This window comes from Panthera uncia (assembly GCF_023721935.1).
Source record: "Panthera uncia isolate 11264 chromosome C1 unlocalized genomic scaffold, Puncia_PCG_1.0 HiC_scaffold_4, whole genome shotgun sequence".
NCBI lineage: Eukaryota > Metazoa > Chordata > Mammalia > Carnivora > Felidae > Panthera > Panthera uncia.
The window spans coordinates 23306026-23322119 of NW_026057585.1; the positions used below are offsets into that span (position 1 = coordinate 23306026).

At 36.7% G+C, this 16094-nt stretch overlaps 1 protein-coding gene across 2 annotated transcripts in view; it reads left to right on the plus strand.

Moving 5' to 3' along the window:
- DPYD (dihydropyrimidine dehydrogenase) overlaps nt 1-16094 on the plus strand; it is an 848382-nt gene that overhangs the window by 524574 nt on the left and 307714 nt on the right. The gene's annotated exons all lie outside the window — the stretch shown is intronic.

Here is a 16094-nt window from a genome sequence, read left to right on the forward strand (position 1 = left end):
TATCCATTTCAATAGCAGATGATGAAGAACCAATCAATGGATTTCGTCAATAAGGATACAATGATATTTTTACCAGTATCTTCTAGTTTTGTATCAAGAGTACATTTCATAATCATGTTAGAGTTAAAAGGGAAGGTTAAAAAAAAAGAACAGAAGAAAAAGAAAAAGAAAAACATCTTTTGGTAATGAGCCTTTTCCCTAGGCAAGCCCCAAATCTTAAGGGAAGTACAAGAAGCAAGAATTGAAAAAGGGATTTTAGGAATTCAAAACATAATAACTTTTGTATAGCTATTTATAGGACACGAACTTCTATTTCTCTGAGTTGATCTCAGAATGACTTTGAAAGGAAGGTATGAATATCATCCTCATTTTATACTAGATTCTGATAGCCAGATGAAGAGAAGTAATTTCTCGAGGAATTTTGTTTCAGACTATAAGTGGTAGAATTTTAAATTGATAACAGAACATCTGACATACATTTACAATAGGAAAATTATTTTTTTTTTAAAAAGTCAAGCTTCAGAGTACTTAAAAATGTTCATGTGTGATTCACTTTTTCTTTTCACCTGGGTTTTCATCCCCTTCTAGTGGAGGTGCTAATGAGCAGAGAAATAGGAAAGGTAATCAGCCAGAGGGAAGAGAAGAATCAAAGACCTAGATAATTCACAAACTGGAAAATGAGCTCCTAACTAATCAAGACTGGATTGTAAATAGGATAGAAAGAATTTATGCATCCCTGGTATCGGCCTGAATAGCATTTGTACCCAATCCAAGAAAAGTATTTGTGAATTTCACAGTTGGCTATTTTTTCTTCCTTTGAGATTTTTTTCCTGAACTAATTATCCATTGTGTACATGAAGCAAAGAAATAACTTACCATTAAAGTCATTTTTGAGGTGGATATTTCACTTTGCATGTTGTTAAAATGCCTGGAGCATTAATAAGGAATGAGTTAACTTTATTAATACAGCTTCTTTGGGGAGTTTCTGATCTATATACTGATCACCCAAAAGGAAATTTTGTGTCATATTTTATTCATGCAAAATTTAGGGAAATAACTAGATTGACTAATCTTTCCATAATAAATAATTTAATTTAACTTTGTGCTGCCTTTTGCATTTTAATTTTTTCATAATGTGTCCTTTAAACCCCCAATATTAAAATTATCAGTGACTGTTTCTGTTTGATTTAGTTTAAATTGTAAATTTAGTTATGGCTGTTGGGTTACAAGGTATGGAGGATGGTGCCTTAATATAGGAAGTGAGCACATTTACAAATAGGAAAAGCTATGTGTGTGATCAGTTTTTTAATGAATTGTTGGAAACAGGGTGGAAATCAACACAAACAATGACATATAACACTACATAACAATAATTCTTATCATTACCTAGACTGTAATTGTGCATGAAATACTTCACATTTCATATACTTTCATACCTACTATTTAACTGCAGGGTTTTATGTCATATTTTGACTCAGATGTGTTGCCTTTGTCTCTGCTTAACACCTTCCAAAACCTTCCCAACTCAGACTCAGCCAGGATCGTTGCAATATGGTTGATGGTTACTTTGAAATTCAGGCAGGACTTCTGTTTCTCCTTCAGATGTAGAAAACCAGAGAAATCACCACTCCTACCCTAACAACCAGGACAAGTCCAATAAACTGCAAAATTGGGCTTTTAAAAACCTATCAGATATCTGAGGGTACAAATTAACCTAAATGAACTAAATTCCAGAACGTAAAAGATAAGCTCCTTTTAGGAGAGAAGAAACACGTGACTGCTTTGCTCCCTGCAGGAATGGTGAGAGGGAAGGGAAGTGATCATAGACAAAGTAGGAAAGTTTTAAAGAATATTTAATAGATGTGTTTGGAGTGGTCTGATAGGTGAGAATACAAGGAACCCAGGCACAGACCTTGTCAGCCTTTAGCAACCAACTCTTTCCCATGTTATTTCATTGAGGAGCCTACCAGATAGGGGCTGAGGCAGCCTGAGAGAGATCCTCTCCAAGGGAAGCACAACTGTCTCCCATTATAGGGCAGCACCATGCTGAATGCTTGGGCTGCAAAGCATTCTAGGCCTTTCCCAGTTGTACTGCAGTGGCTCTTTTGAAGGTTTGAGGAAGGGAAGCTCATCAGAAAGATATTCTGAAGCACAGAAAGCTAGCACAGAGGACAAAAGAGCAAAGAAATTCCCTAGCAGCACAAAAAGCTAGCAGCCGGTCTATAAGCAGCAAAAGATATCCCATGGTTTGGGAAGTTGGTGGCTGGCCTAATCATAATACAGAGACTCTGCAGTCTTTCTGGGGCCCAATTCCCAAGTCCTCCTTAAGAGAAAAGCTCTATCTATCTATCTATCTATCTATCTATATCTATCTATTATTATTATTTTTTTTTTTAATGTTTATTTAGAGAGAGAGAGACAGAGACAGAGTGTGAGCAGAGGAGGGGCAGAGAGAGAGGGAGACACAGAAGCCTATAGAGGCTCCAGGCTTCAAGCTGTCAGCACGGAGCCCGATGCAGGGTTCAAACTCACAAACCCTGAGATCATGACCTGGGGTGAAGTCAGATGCTTAACCGACTGAGCCACCCAAGTGCCCCAGAAAAGTTCTGATTCAGCCATCAAAACATTTGAAGCCAATGGGAAGCTGAATCTAACCACAACAAAGCCCAGACTCAACAACACACTTCATTAACTCAGTCTCCTTCCTACATTGTCAACCTCATAATAGAAAAGGTGTATCATTGTCTGGGGGTAATTATTATTTATATAAGTCTCTACTATTCCTTTATACAAACTATCTGGAATACAATAAAAAATTATGACATGAGAAGAAAAAATGTGACCCAGTGTCAAGAGAGTTTTCGTTCAAGTTGTCAGTAGAAGCAGATCCAGAGATAAAATTGGGATTAGATACTTTAAAATTACCGTAATGAATGTGAAATAAAAATCCAGTGGAAAAACATTCATGAAAAGATGTAGAATTTTATCAGAGAGTTGTAAAGTATTTAAAAATATCCCAATGGAAATAAATGAAGAATACTGTGTTAGAAATAAAGAATTAATGGGATAGGCTTGCAGGAGACTGAATATAGCAGAGGGAAGAATCAGTGAAGTTGAAAGACAGAGTAATAGAAGTTACCCAAACTGAAACAAAACAAAACAAACATATCACAGTAGTTGAGATGTGTGTGATAATTTCAAATGCTCTGGCATTGATGTAATTCAATCTTATAAAGAAATAAAAGAGAAATTTGAGCATAACCCAAATGGTGCCATCTTACAGTGGCCTTCCTTGAACATCTTGTGGAAAGTAGTCCCCATCCCAAACCCCAATAATACTCACTACTATTGAAAGTATCTCTTTATTTTTATTGTATTCTACCTATATATTTTTACAATATGTACTAACTATTGGACACTATTTTCAGAACATAGTACTGAACTAGAAAGACAGGATCTCCTGTCTCATGAAATGTATTCCTTCTCTGGAGTATAAGTTTCATAAAGGTAGATATCTGTTTAATTTTTTCTCATTTATTCCTGAATCTCAACCTCCTAGAATTATAGCTAGTGCATGGTAGGGACTCAATTAGTATTTATTAGGAAAAATGAATAAGTGAATTTTTCTAGGAGTCAGTTCTAAGCCCCGTTTTATATTGTCTCTCCCAAGACTATCTGGCACAAACTTGTAAGCTTTTTCAGTTATGTATCATTTCTCTTTCTTTTTTCTCAGAGCCCCAGGCTCCACTTTTTCTACCTTCTGAAAAGGACTGAATGCCAAAGAATCTTTGAGTTATTAATTATCAAGCATCAAGTGGCTCAAGGGGTTTGCCTACTAAGGAAAAAAAATGAAGCTTAGAGATACTGGTCCCAAAGTTACGTAAATTAGCATTGAGTTTGTCCACATTTATTAAGCATACCATGCCTCTTTTTCTAAATACATGTTTTTGGTAATTGCTAACCTCTCTTTTTCCCTCTCCCCCCCCATCAAATAAAACACACTAAAGAGAACAGTATTAATGCCCAGGTGCACATCCTTTAGAATTATATGTTGCAAATATCTATTAGCCAGGGTATAATAATTAATGATGACTAAATTCATTAGTAATATCCATCATGTGCCACTTGCTATGCTGAGTAATAGACACACTTGATCACTAATGCTCTTCACAATTTTAAACAGGAGGTATTATTTTCCTCACTTTACAAATGTAGAAACTAATCCTAAAAACAAAAAAGTACCTCACCCAAAATAAAAATGGTAGAATGGGACAAAGCTAGGAATCAAACTCCAAAGTTTTCAGTCTCTCCAATAGACAACGCAGTCACCTGTGACAGTATCTACCTAATCATACCTTCTGACCAAAAAAGAAAAAAAAGAAAGATGAATAAAAAGAAAAAAAGGAATAAATTACAGACTATGGTAGATATTTTTTTTCTATTTAGGATTAATGCAGATGAATTTATGCTAACTTTATTTCTTACTTAAAGATATTTTACCAATATATTACTGATTTACTAAACATTTAAGAAGCATACAAGTTGATCAGGTAAAATATAATATGAAATTATATGTAATTAAAAATTATAAAGTATACTCATCTTTCTAATAATACTCCTAGTACAGTTTTATTGTCTTCATAAACTCAAATTTGCTAAGATGTATATCAGGTTATACTGATTAATAGTTTTTTTTCAATATATGAAATTTATTGTTAAATTGGTTTCCATACAACACCCAGTGCTCATCCCAACAGGTGACCTCCTCAATGCCCATCACCCACCCTCCCCGCCCTCCCTCCCCCATCAACCCTCAGTTTGTTCTCAGTTTTTATGCTTTGGCTCTCTCCCACTCTAACCTTTTTTTTTCCCTTCCCCTCCCCCATGGGTTTGTGTTAAGTTTCTCAGGATCCACATAAGAGTGAAAACATATGGTATCTGTCTTTCTCTGTATGGCTTATTTCACTTAGCATAACACTCTCCAGTTCCATCCACATTGCTACAAAGGGCCATATTTCATTCTTTCTCGTTGCCACGTAGTGCTCCATTGTGTGTATAAACCACAATTTCTTTATCCATTCATCAGTTGATGGGCATTTAGGCTCTTTCCATAATCTGGCTATTGTTGAGAGTGCTGCTATAAACATTGGGGTACAAGTGCCCCTATGCATCAGTACTCCTGTATCCCTTGGGTAAATTCCTAGCAGTGCTACTGCTGGGTCATAGGGTAGGTCTATTTTTAATTTTTTGAGGAACCTCCACACTGTTTTCCAGAGTGGCTGCACCAGTTTGCATTCCCACCAACAGTGCAAGAGGGTTCCCATTTCTCCACATCCTCTCCAGCATCTGTAGTCTCCTGACTTGTTCATTTTGGCCACTCATTTTGGTGTGAGGTGATATCTGAGTGTGGTTTTGATTTGTATTTCCCTGATGAGGAGTGACATTGAGCATCTTTTCATGTGCCTGATGGCCATCCGGATGTCTTCTTTAGAGAAGTGTCTATTCATGTTTTCTGCCCATTTCTTCACTGGATTATTTGTTTCTCAGGTGTGGAGTTTGGTGCGCTCTTTATAGATTTTGGATACTAGCCCTTTGTCTGATATGTCATTTGCAAATACCTTTTCCTATTCCATTGGTTTTGGTTGTTTCCTTTGCTGTGCAGAAGATTTTTTACTTCATAAGGTCCCAGTAGTTCATTTTTGCTTTTAATTCCCTTGCCTTTGGGGATGTGTCAAGTAAGAAATTGCTACAACTGAGGTCAGAGAGGTCTTTTCCTGCTTTCTCCTCTAGGGTTTTGATGGTTTCCTGTCTCACATTCAGGTCCTTTATCCATTTTGAGTTTATTTTTGTGAATGGTGTGAGAAAGTGGTCTAGTTTCAATCTTCTGCATGTTGCTGTCCAGTTCTCCCAGCACCATTGTTAAAGAGACTGTCTTTTTTCCATTGGATGTTCTTTCCTGCTTTGTCAAAGATTAGTTGGCCATACGTTTGTGGGTCTAGTTCTGGGGTTTCTATTCTATTCCATTGGTCTATGTGTCTGTTTTTGTGCCAATACCATGCTGTCTTGATGATGACAGCTTTGTAGTAGAGGCTAAAGTCTGGGATTGTGATGCCTCCTGCTTTGGTCTTCTTCTTCGAAATTACTTTGGCTATTCGGGGCCTTTTGTGGTTCCATATGAATTTTAGGATTGCTTGTTCTAGCTTTGAGAATAATGCTGGTGCAATTTTGATTGGGATTGCATTGAATGTGTAGATAGCTTTGGGTAGTATTGACATTTTGACAATATTTATTCTTCCAATCCATGAGCATGGAATGTTTTTCCATTTCTTTATATCTTCTTCAATTTCCTTCATAAGCTTTCTATAGTTTTCAGCATACAGATCTTTTACATCTTCGGTTATTTATCCCTAGGTATTTTATGCTTCTTGGTGCAATTGTGAATGGGATCGGTGTCTTTATTTGTCTTTCTGTTGCTTCATTACTAGTGTATAAGAATGCAACTGATTTCTGTACATTGATTTTGTATCCTGGAACTTTGCTAAATTCATGTATCAGTTCTAACAGACTTTTGATGGAACCTATTGGATTTTCCATGTATAATATCATGTCATCTGCAAAAATTGAAAGCTTAACTTCATCTTTGCCAATTTTGATGCCTTTGATTTCCTTTTGTTGTCTGATTGCTGATGCTAGAACTTCCAACACTATGTTAAACAACAGCAGTGAGAGTGGACATCCCTGTCATGTTCCTGATCTCAGGGAAAAAGCTCTCAGTTTTCCCCCATTGAGCATGATGTTAGCTGTGGGCTTTTCATAAATGGCTTTTATGATGTTTAAGTATGTTCCTTCTATCGCGACTTTCTCGAGGGTTTTTATTAAGATTGCTGAATTTTGTCAAATGCCTTTTCTGCTTCGATTGATAGGATCATAAGTTTCTTATCTTTTCTTTTATTAATGTGATGTATCACGTTGATTGATTTGCGAATGTTGAACCAGCCCTGAATCCCAGGAATGAATCCCACTTGATCATGGTGAATAATTCTTTTTATAAGCTGTTGAATTCGATTTGCTAGTATCTTATTGAGAATTTTTGCATCCATATTCATCAGGGATATTGGCCTATAGTTCTCTTTTTTTACTGGGTCTCTGTCTGGTTTAGGAACCAAAGTAATACTGGCTTCATAGAATGAGTCTGGAAGTTTTCCTTCCCTTTCTATTTTTTGGAATAGCTTGAGAAGGATAGGTATTATCTCTGCTTTAAACGTCTGGTAGAACTCCCCTGGGAAGCCATCTGGTCCTGGACTCTTATTTGTTGGGAGATTTTTGATAACCGATTCAATTTCTTCTCTGGTTATGGGTCTGTTCAAGCTTTCTATTTCCTCCTGATTGAGTTCTGGAAGTGTGTGGGTGTTTAGGAATTTGTCCATTTCTTCCAGGTTGTCCAATTTGTTGGCATATAATTTTTCATAGTATTCCCTGATAATTGCTTGTATCTCTGAGGGATTGGTTGTAAAAATCTCATTTTCATTCATGATTTTATCTATTTGGGTCATCTCCCTTTTCTTTTTGAGAAGCCTGGCTAGAGGTTTATCCATTTTGTTTATTTTTTCAAAAAACCAACTCTTGGTTTCATTGATCTGCTCTAAAGTTTTTTTAGATTCTATATTGTTTATTTCTGCTCTGATCTTTATTATTTCTCTTCTTCTGCTGGGTTAGGCTGTCTTTGCTGTTCTGCTTCTATTTCCTTTAGGTGTGCTGTTAGATTTTGTATTTGGGATTTTTCTTGTTTCTTGAGCTAGGCCTGGATTGCAATGTATTTTCCTCTCAGGACTGCCTTCACCGCATCCCAAAGCGTGTGGATTGTTGTATTTTCATTTTTGTTTGTTTCCATATATTTTTTAATTTCTTCTCTAATTGCGTGGTTGACCCACTCATTTTTTAGTAGGGTATTCTTTAACCTCCATGCTTTTGGAGGTTTTCCAGACTTTTTCCTGTGGTTGATTTCAAGCTTCATAGCATTGCGGTCTGAAAGTATGCATGGTACGATTTCAATTCTTGTATACTTATGAAGGGCTGTTTTGTGACCCAGTATGTGATCTATCTTGGAGAATGTTTCATGTGCACTCGAGAAGAAAGTATATTCTGTTGCTTTGGGATGCAGAGTTCTAAATAGATCTGTAAAGTCCGTCTGATCCAATGTATCATTCAGGGCCCTTGTTTCTTTATTGACTGTGTGTCTAGATGATCTATCCATTTCTGTAAGTGGAGTGTTAAAGTCCCTGCAATGACCACATTCTTATCAATAAGGTTGCTTATGTTTGTGAGTAATTGTTTTATATATTTGGGGGCTTGTATTCGGTGCATAGACATTTATAATTTATTATATTTATTATATTATATATGATATTATATAATTATATATAATTATTATATATAATACAATATATACATTATATAATATATATTATATGTAATATATATTATAATATATATTATATAATTATATATACAATATTATATAATTATAATTTATAATTGTTAGCTCTTCCTGATGGATAGACCCTGTAATTATTATATAATGCCCTTCTTCATCTCTTGTTACAGCCTTTAATTTAAAGTGTAGTTTGTCTGATATAAGTATGGCTACTCCAGCTCTCTCTAAGTGCATCACTTAGTTCTCTAATTTTCCCCTCATACTCCTGGATTTTTTTATCTCTCTTTTTCTCAGCTTCCTCTTCTCCCATAATTTTATCTTCTAGTTCACCTATTCTCTCCTCTGCCTCTTCAATTCGAGCCGTGGTTGTTTCCATTTTATTTTGCAGCTCGTTTATAGCATTTTTTAGTTCCTCCTGACTGTTCCTTAGTCCCTTGATCTCTGTAGCAATAGATTCTCTGCTCTCCTCTATACTATTTTCAAGCCCAGCGATTAATTTTATGACTATTATTCTAAATTCACTTTCTGTTATATTGTTTAAATCCTTTTTGATCAGTTCGTTAGCTATTGTTATTTCCTGGAGATTCTTTTGAGGGGAAATCTTCTGTTTTATCATTTTTGGATAGTCCCTGGAGTGGTGCGGAACTGCAGGGCATTTCCCCTGTGCTGTCTTGAATAACTTGCGTTGGTGGGCGGGGCCGCAGTCAGACCTGATGTCTGCCCCCAGCCCACCACTGGGGCCACAGTCAGACTGGTGTGTGCCTTCTCTTTCCCTCTCCTAGGGGCCAGATTCACTGTGGGGTGGTGTGGCCCGTCTGGGCTACTTGCACCCTGCCAGGCTTGTGGTGCTGGGAATCTGGCGTATTAGCTGGGGTGAATCGGCAAGGTGTACAGGGGTGGGAGGGGCAGGCTCAGCTCACTTTTCCTTGGGAGATTTGCTTGGGAGGGGCCCTGCAGCACCGGATCCGCTGGAGGGATGGATCCGCAGAAGGACAGAGTTGGGTGTTTCAATGGTGCAAGCAAGTTCCCTGGCAGGAACTGGTTCCCTTTGGGATTTTGGCTGGGGGATGGGCGAGGGAGATGGCTCTGGCGAGCGCCTTTGTTCCCCACCAAGCTGAGCTCTGTCGTCCGGGGCTCAACAATTCTCCCTCCCCTTGTCCTCCAGCCTTCCCGCTCTCCGAGCAGAGCTGTTAACTTATGACCTCCCAGATGCTAAGTGCAGCTTGCTGTCCAAACACGCTCCATCTGGCCCCTCCTCTTTTGCCAGCCAGACTCGGGGGCTCTGCTTGGCCGGCGGGCCGCCCCTCCACCCCAGCTCCCTCCCGCCAGTCCATGGAGCGCACACCACCTCGCCGCCCTTCCTACCCTCTTCCATGGGCCTCCTGTCTGTGCTTGGCTCCGAAGACTCCGTTCTGCTAGTCTTCTGGCGGTTTTCTGGGTTATTTAGGCCGGGGTAGGTGGAATCTAAGTGATCAGCAGGATGCGGTAAGGCCAGCATCCTCCTACGCCACCATCTTCCACTGATTAATAGTTTGAACTAAACATTTAGCATTTCTTTGTACAGTTCTAAAAGCTGCATAATAATTTGTCTGAATTCTACCAAAAGCCTAAGTTATATCTCATGTCCACTTCTAAAAATGCTTACTATTTTACTACTTATAATGCTAAATTTTCCTGAGCTGACATTTTGTTATTATTTGCATCCTTACAAAATTTTCTAAATCCTTTAAAAACTGCAATACCTATTTACCCAATATTCTATTAACAAAGCAAGCCATTTTCTGAATTCAAATTAATAGTGCAGTTTAGTCATCACCCTATGCACATTTTGAAAAGAAGCCTTTCTTACTGGTTCTCACATGAACAAACTTGTGTAGGTGTTTTTACGTACACACACTGGAAAAAATGTAAGGTCTTGTTAGATTTGAACATGTTTATTTTCAAATTATAGGAATCATCTATTTGTGTAAGAGATGTTATCAAGTTATTTATTTTTTTTGAAGATGTCAGGTAGATTTTGTTGTTTTGCGTTAGTTGTTTCTTGGCTGGTCAATTGGACTTTTCAGTCTTAGCTGCGAATTAGCACATACTCCCCTTGTTACTTATAAGTAATGAGCTCTAACTCTGAAACTTCCCTGTGTGAACAAAATCTGCTGCCTTCCTACCTCCGCTGCTTCCATCTTATTAATTTTGTTCTATGGCGTCTGGTACATTTTAATCACATACATAAATATTTGTTGACTATTAACCTTTTGGGCTCTTTTGTTTACTTGTTTTTCATGTTTAGAATTTGAAGAACTGCCTTTCTTTCCAAAGTAATTTCAAGCAACTGGTTCATAAATTAGGGAGCCTGGTTTGGCAGGGAGGATGGGAAGGATGGATATGGGGGAAAATCATGGAGGTAAGGGAATCAATGAATTAATGCTAGGCCACGGTCTGGGAGAACAACAGTCTTTCACAGCTCTGTTGCCAACTATATGAACATGTGAAAGTCACAGTCCCATCCATAAACAAAGAGGTTGGGCAATTTTATCACTGTCCTGAAGATTCTACATTTCTGACAATTATTCAATTAAATGGATCTCTTCCTGAGGCTGAGAAATCACTTTTGTAACATGTAACTTACATTGCAGTAGTATTTTTGCACTAGGTATTGAATAGTAGAAGAAAAAGCTTTTACATTTTAACTGAACCATAAATACTTAGTCATTTTTTTAGGCATCTTTGAATTGCACATAAGAGAAGCCAGTGGGATCTCTTGCTCAGAAAATATATGAGATCATTCCAGAGGTGAATACATACTATTTTCTATTCCCTACTCCATTTTAGTCATATGTAATGAAATGGTTTGATGGGAGCAACATAGAAAATTACTGAGAATTTTTATATTCTGAGGTTCTTTGACTATTGGCTGAATGGGCAAAGGGGCAGGATTAATATCTATTTCTGGAAAAAAATTTTGAGACAGAGGTACATTTTCAGAGAGAGATTTTTTTCTTCTTGCTTCATTGGGCAAGAAAGCTTTATCTTGTCTGTGAGGTTAACTATGGGAACAGACCACTGCTGGGAGCTGGGGAACACACGGCAGAAAGAGGAAGGGAGAGAATGCTCTGTTAGTTTCCTGGCTAGACAGGTCACATTGCACTTCGGGCATGAAGATGAGGGTAAGAGTTTTAAATCAGCTGTGAAATTATTTTGGTACCTAGTGTAGAGTGAAGGATTGAGGTTCTGTTTTCTTAGTAATTTCCTACAATAGACAAACAGGAGTTTTGTATTATCACTTGTCTGTGATGAAGGTATAGATCTTTGGGCACACAGAAATGTCAGTCATTTGGCCAAGCAGAAATAAGAGTTGGTTTATGTTGAGTCTTGAGACAATAATGAGGAGAAAAAAGGTCATTTTTGTCTAATTTTCAACACTTCCGATATCAGAGAGCATATCTTTCAGATAGATATACCAACAAATAGATAATTAATTTCAAAAACAAACAAGCAAATACAGAGCATATCCTTGACTCTATGCCTCTCCTTTTGTGACATAGTATCCAAAGTCAGTGGTTGTTAATAAGAATTTTCCCAGAGAACCTATTTGAAGGTTAAATATGAAATAATTCAGGACCAAAAGAACTAAATTTACATATTATATACTGCATAAATGACGAAGTCCTTCTACTAACTCTGAATGTGAAATGTCCCATGTCATAGGAATCTGCAAGAATATTATATTAAAAAAATTCTAAATAATCTAAATGGCCTAAACATGGACAGGTACTGATTTATTTCTTTCCTTATGTTGTCACAAGAGGCCTGAACATTGCAGAATTCCCTCTAATCAGTTATCACCAAAAAAGACTTAACTTTGATCTTTCCTAGAACTTCCTTCTATTTATTTTTCCCTCTGAAACCCATGTCTTTTTGACATCTCCTGATAACCTTAATATTTTCCTGGACTCTTAATATCTACCTTGTTGCCTTAAGTAAAATATCTATTTTACTGATAAAAGGGGAGCATTCTTCAAAACTCTCTCAAATACAAGTCACTTTTTTTCCATTCTCCCTGCCTACCCTTCTCCCCACCACTTCACATCCACATCTCTGTTCTTAAGCCATTAGTTGTATGCAGTACCCTCTGGCTTCCCACTAACACTTCTAAGTATATATAGTCAACTATGCCTTGTCATCGAGTCATATGCCATCAAAGTAAGCCACTCTCTTCCTGTCCTACAGCCTCATGGGTCCTTGCTCTGCATTGCCTTCTTTTCTTCCTTCTCAACTCCAAATATTCATGAGAATTTTATTATATGAGTTTTAATCTTTATCTGCCACTTTATCGGCAGTTAAAGTTATCGGCAACTTTAACATCAGTGTTTACAGTCTCTGTTACCATGTCTTGACTTTTCATCCCCTGGCTACCTTTGCCATCATATCCCACTAGTTTTCTTCCATAGACAGCTCCTGGTCTTGTTTTCCCAAGGAACTGTCCCACCTCTACCATCTTGAAAGCTGAGATCTTGTTATCTGAATTAAAGCCCCTGCGTTCTGTATCCCCCACCACGTGTGCTTTTTGACATCTCCATGAGTTCTTGCCTCTTATTTCCTCTCTGTTCTCTCTAACACTGAGTCCACTCCGAGTTCTATAACCCTTCTTTTCAAGCCTATATTCAATAAATACTAATTTAAATTAATGCTTTTAATTTTGTAAAAACAGAAAATAATGAAAATTATAGAAATAGCATAACAAACATCTGTATGTACCACTCATAAATAACACATGTTATAATTTTTTATGTTTGCTTTACTAGGTTCTTTGATTGTAGTTGTAAATAATTCAGAAGATATAGATTTATTTTTCAGCTAACTGAAGCCAGTATGTATAATATATATGAAATTGTGCAGTTAAAATGCAAGCAAGGAATGAAACTTGTGAAAAAAGGAATAATTAAAAGAATTCTGTCAAAGGTTCAAGTGAGAACATTTTTAGGATCTTATGCAGAAGGATTTGACCAAAGTGAGGGGATTGGAATAAAGCCATAGCATGCTTGGATGAAGTCTGTTGTGTAAAATGTCAGATATACTTTTATCTACATTGAAGTTTATCTGTAATGTAGAAGCTATGAAAAGTTACTAATCATAGACATCTGTTTCTATAAAATGTCTCTTCTAAATTTTCCTCTGGAGTAACAAAGAGCTGGATCATTACAGAGGATTACAGTCTTCAGAAAGTTGTGGTCATAAAAGAAGAGTAGATATCTCTAATTTTTTTTCTTTTCTTCTGATATCTTTATAGTTTTAGTAATAAAGTATTCCTGGCTAATATTTAATTAATAAGACAATGCAATAATTCTACTCTCTACTTTGATAATTGTTGCTTTTATAGAATTCTCATGTTACACTGAAATATCTTGATTTGCCCAATTGTGTTCTACCAAAAGGTTCTAAATAGGTAAATCATCAGTTTAATAAAGAGATCAGCTTAATAATCTATTGTATTTTATTGTTATAAGTAGGAGACCAGATATTTTGTACTTATTTTTCTTAAGTTGAACTATGTTGGTAACATCGAGTTATCCTGCTGATTTTAATCTATACTTAATAAAACAAAATTAATTATGTATGCCAAATACATATATTTATTGTCTAGGTATTTTAAATTAATGAATGCATTCTCCAAAAATTTTACCAAATTTTTATAATATACTACCATAAACATAGTGATCTTATGCCCTAAATTTCCAAGGTAGACTTATTATCTGTGTAATTTATATTTAATAAATATAATTCTGTTGCCATAACCTTATGTTTTTTAAATACAAAAAAATTCAAATCTGAAAAACTGAATTGGTTAGCCTATAAATTTAGAACATATATTAGAATAAAGATCACGTGGGAACTCCAATGGCCAGTCTAGGAACTCTTAATTGTTTAGGTTCATATGTTGTAGAAAACTCTAAGGAAAATTTAACCTTCAATGAAACAACATTTGGAAAAGGATTTTGTGTACCATGGGCATAAGAGTCTAGAATGTGGGCCCTCTAGATCATATACTAATATTGGCATCTGGATAAGGGAAAGAAGGCTCTTTAGAATTGATCTTATGAAAGTGGCATAAGGATCCTGTCAGAATTATGAGCCCAGACTCTGTGATGAGTGTTATAGAGAATTTCACTATAATTATTTGCATAACAAATAATAAAAGATGTATAGTTAGTACTACAATCAATCTCTATTTTCTCCATGCTATGGTTCTGGTGATACAGTTTAACCAGTGGGGCCAAAGGGTCCTTCCCTCACAGCCTAGTAGTCCTTGTTTCCAAACGATGTTTCTCTTTCTTATCTGTAGCATGTCTGTGTCTTTTCTTTACCAATAGTATTCTATTCTGTTCTATTATTCTCAGTTGTTATCTTTGCTCATGTGATAAAAACACATTTCCATTCTGTTTCCATCCAGCTGTGTCATGGCTGTTTCTGTATGAACCACCCTCACAGAAGTTCTGGAGCTTCCCCATGTAACCACTGAACAACTATTACTATAGGGACTGCTTTCCACATGTCCTTTGATTGAAAGAGTACTAAGTGTTTTCCAGATATTTTTATTAGTTTTCTGAACTGCTCTAGAGTGTTTTCTTTTAACTGTTTTTGGCTATATGTTTTATTGGAGTTGTGTTTTATCATCAGCAGAGAAAAATAAATGCAATAATTATTAGACACTAAGAAAGTTCTACACAAAAAGCCAAACAGATATGACATAGTGTTGGTGTGTTAAAAAGGTGCAAATCCTAGAATCAAAAGGATTAGTTGTATTTCTGTTTGTATATCTGGTTTTATTGTGGGTGTATAGGCTAGATATTGCATTCATAGGCTAATAGAAAGATAAGAAACAATATTAATATCTTATTTCAAAGTGAATGTCAGAGATTTTTAGTGCAGTATGCCTGAAAAGAGAAGAGGACTGGAAAGTAAAGGGCACATTAAACTGGAACCTGCAGTGACAGTGCTGTGTTACATCGCAGAGATTCTACAATATGTCAAAGGGTCGGTGATTTAATTGTCTGAATGCATGATTTGGTGAGTCAGTTTAGACTAGAGCAAACCAGACCTGTCACTGAAATCACAATGGGTAAAAATGGACCTATTCAATCTGCGTCTCAATGCTCCAAATTCTTCCTGGTTGTAAATTAGCGCTTCTGGACAATGCATTAACTCGTTCAGGTCACCAGGGTACTATGTCAGCTCAGTGCTCACAATTGCCCATGACCAATTCTGCACTCTCCCCAGCAGGAGGGATGCAATGTCATTTTGTACTCTCTTCTTTAGGATAATATCAGGTCTGAAAGGAAAGGAACAAAAGAAGTTGCTGCTTTCCTTCCACCCACTCCGCTTAGCCATAATCATACCCCTCCTCCCACTTGGCCAGACTACGAACCAGACAGAAAATGAGCTTACAGGATGGATGTGTGGTTACCTACACACTTAAATAAAATCAAGAATTCAGTTCTGTTTAACTCCATCCTTGAATCAAAGAAAATGGACATACAGCCAGCATAGGAGAGCTAGAGAGTTTTCCAGTTGTCCCCAGTAACACCATCTCAATATGGTTTCTCTTGCTAGGACCAACATTTTACTGTGGCTACTGTCCACTTCTCTGATAACATCTCATTTC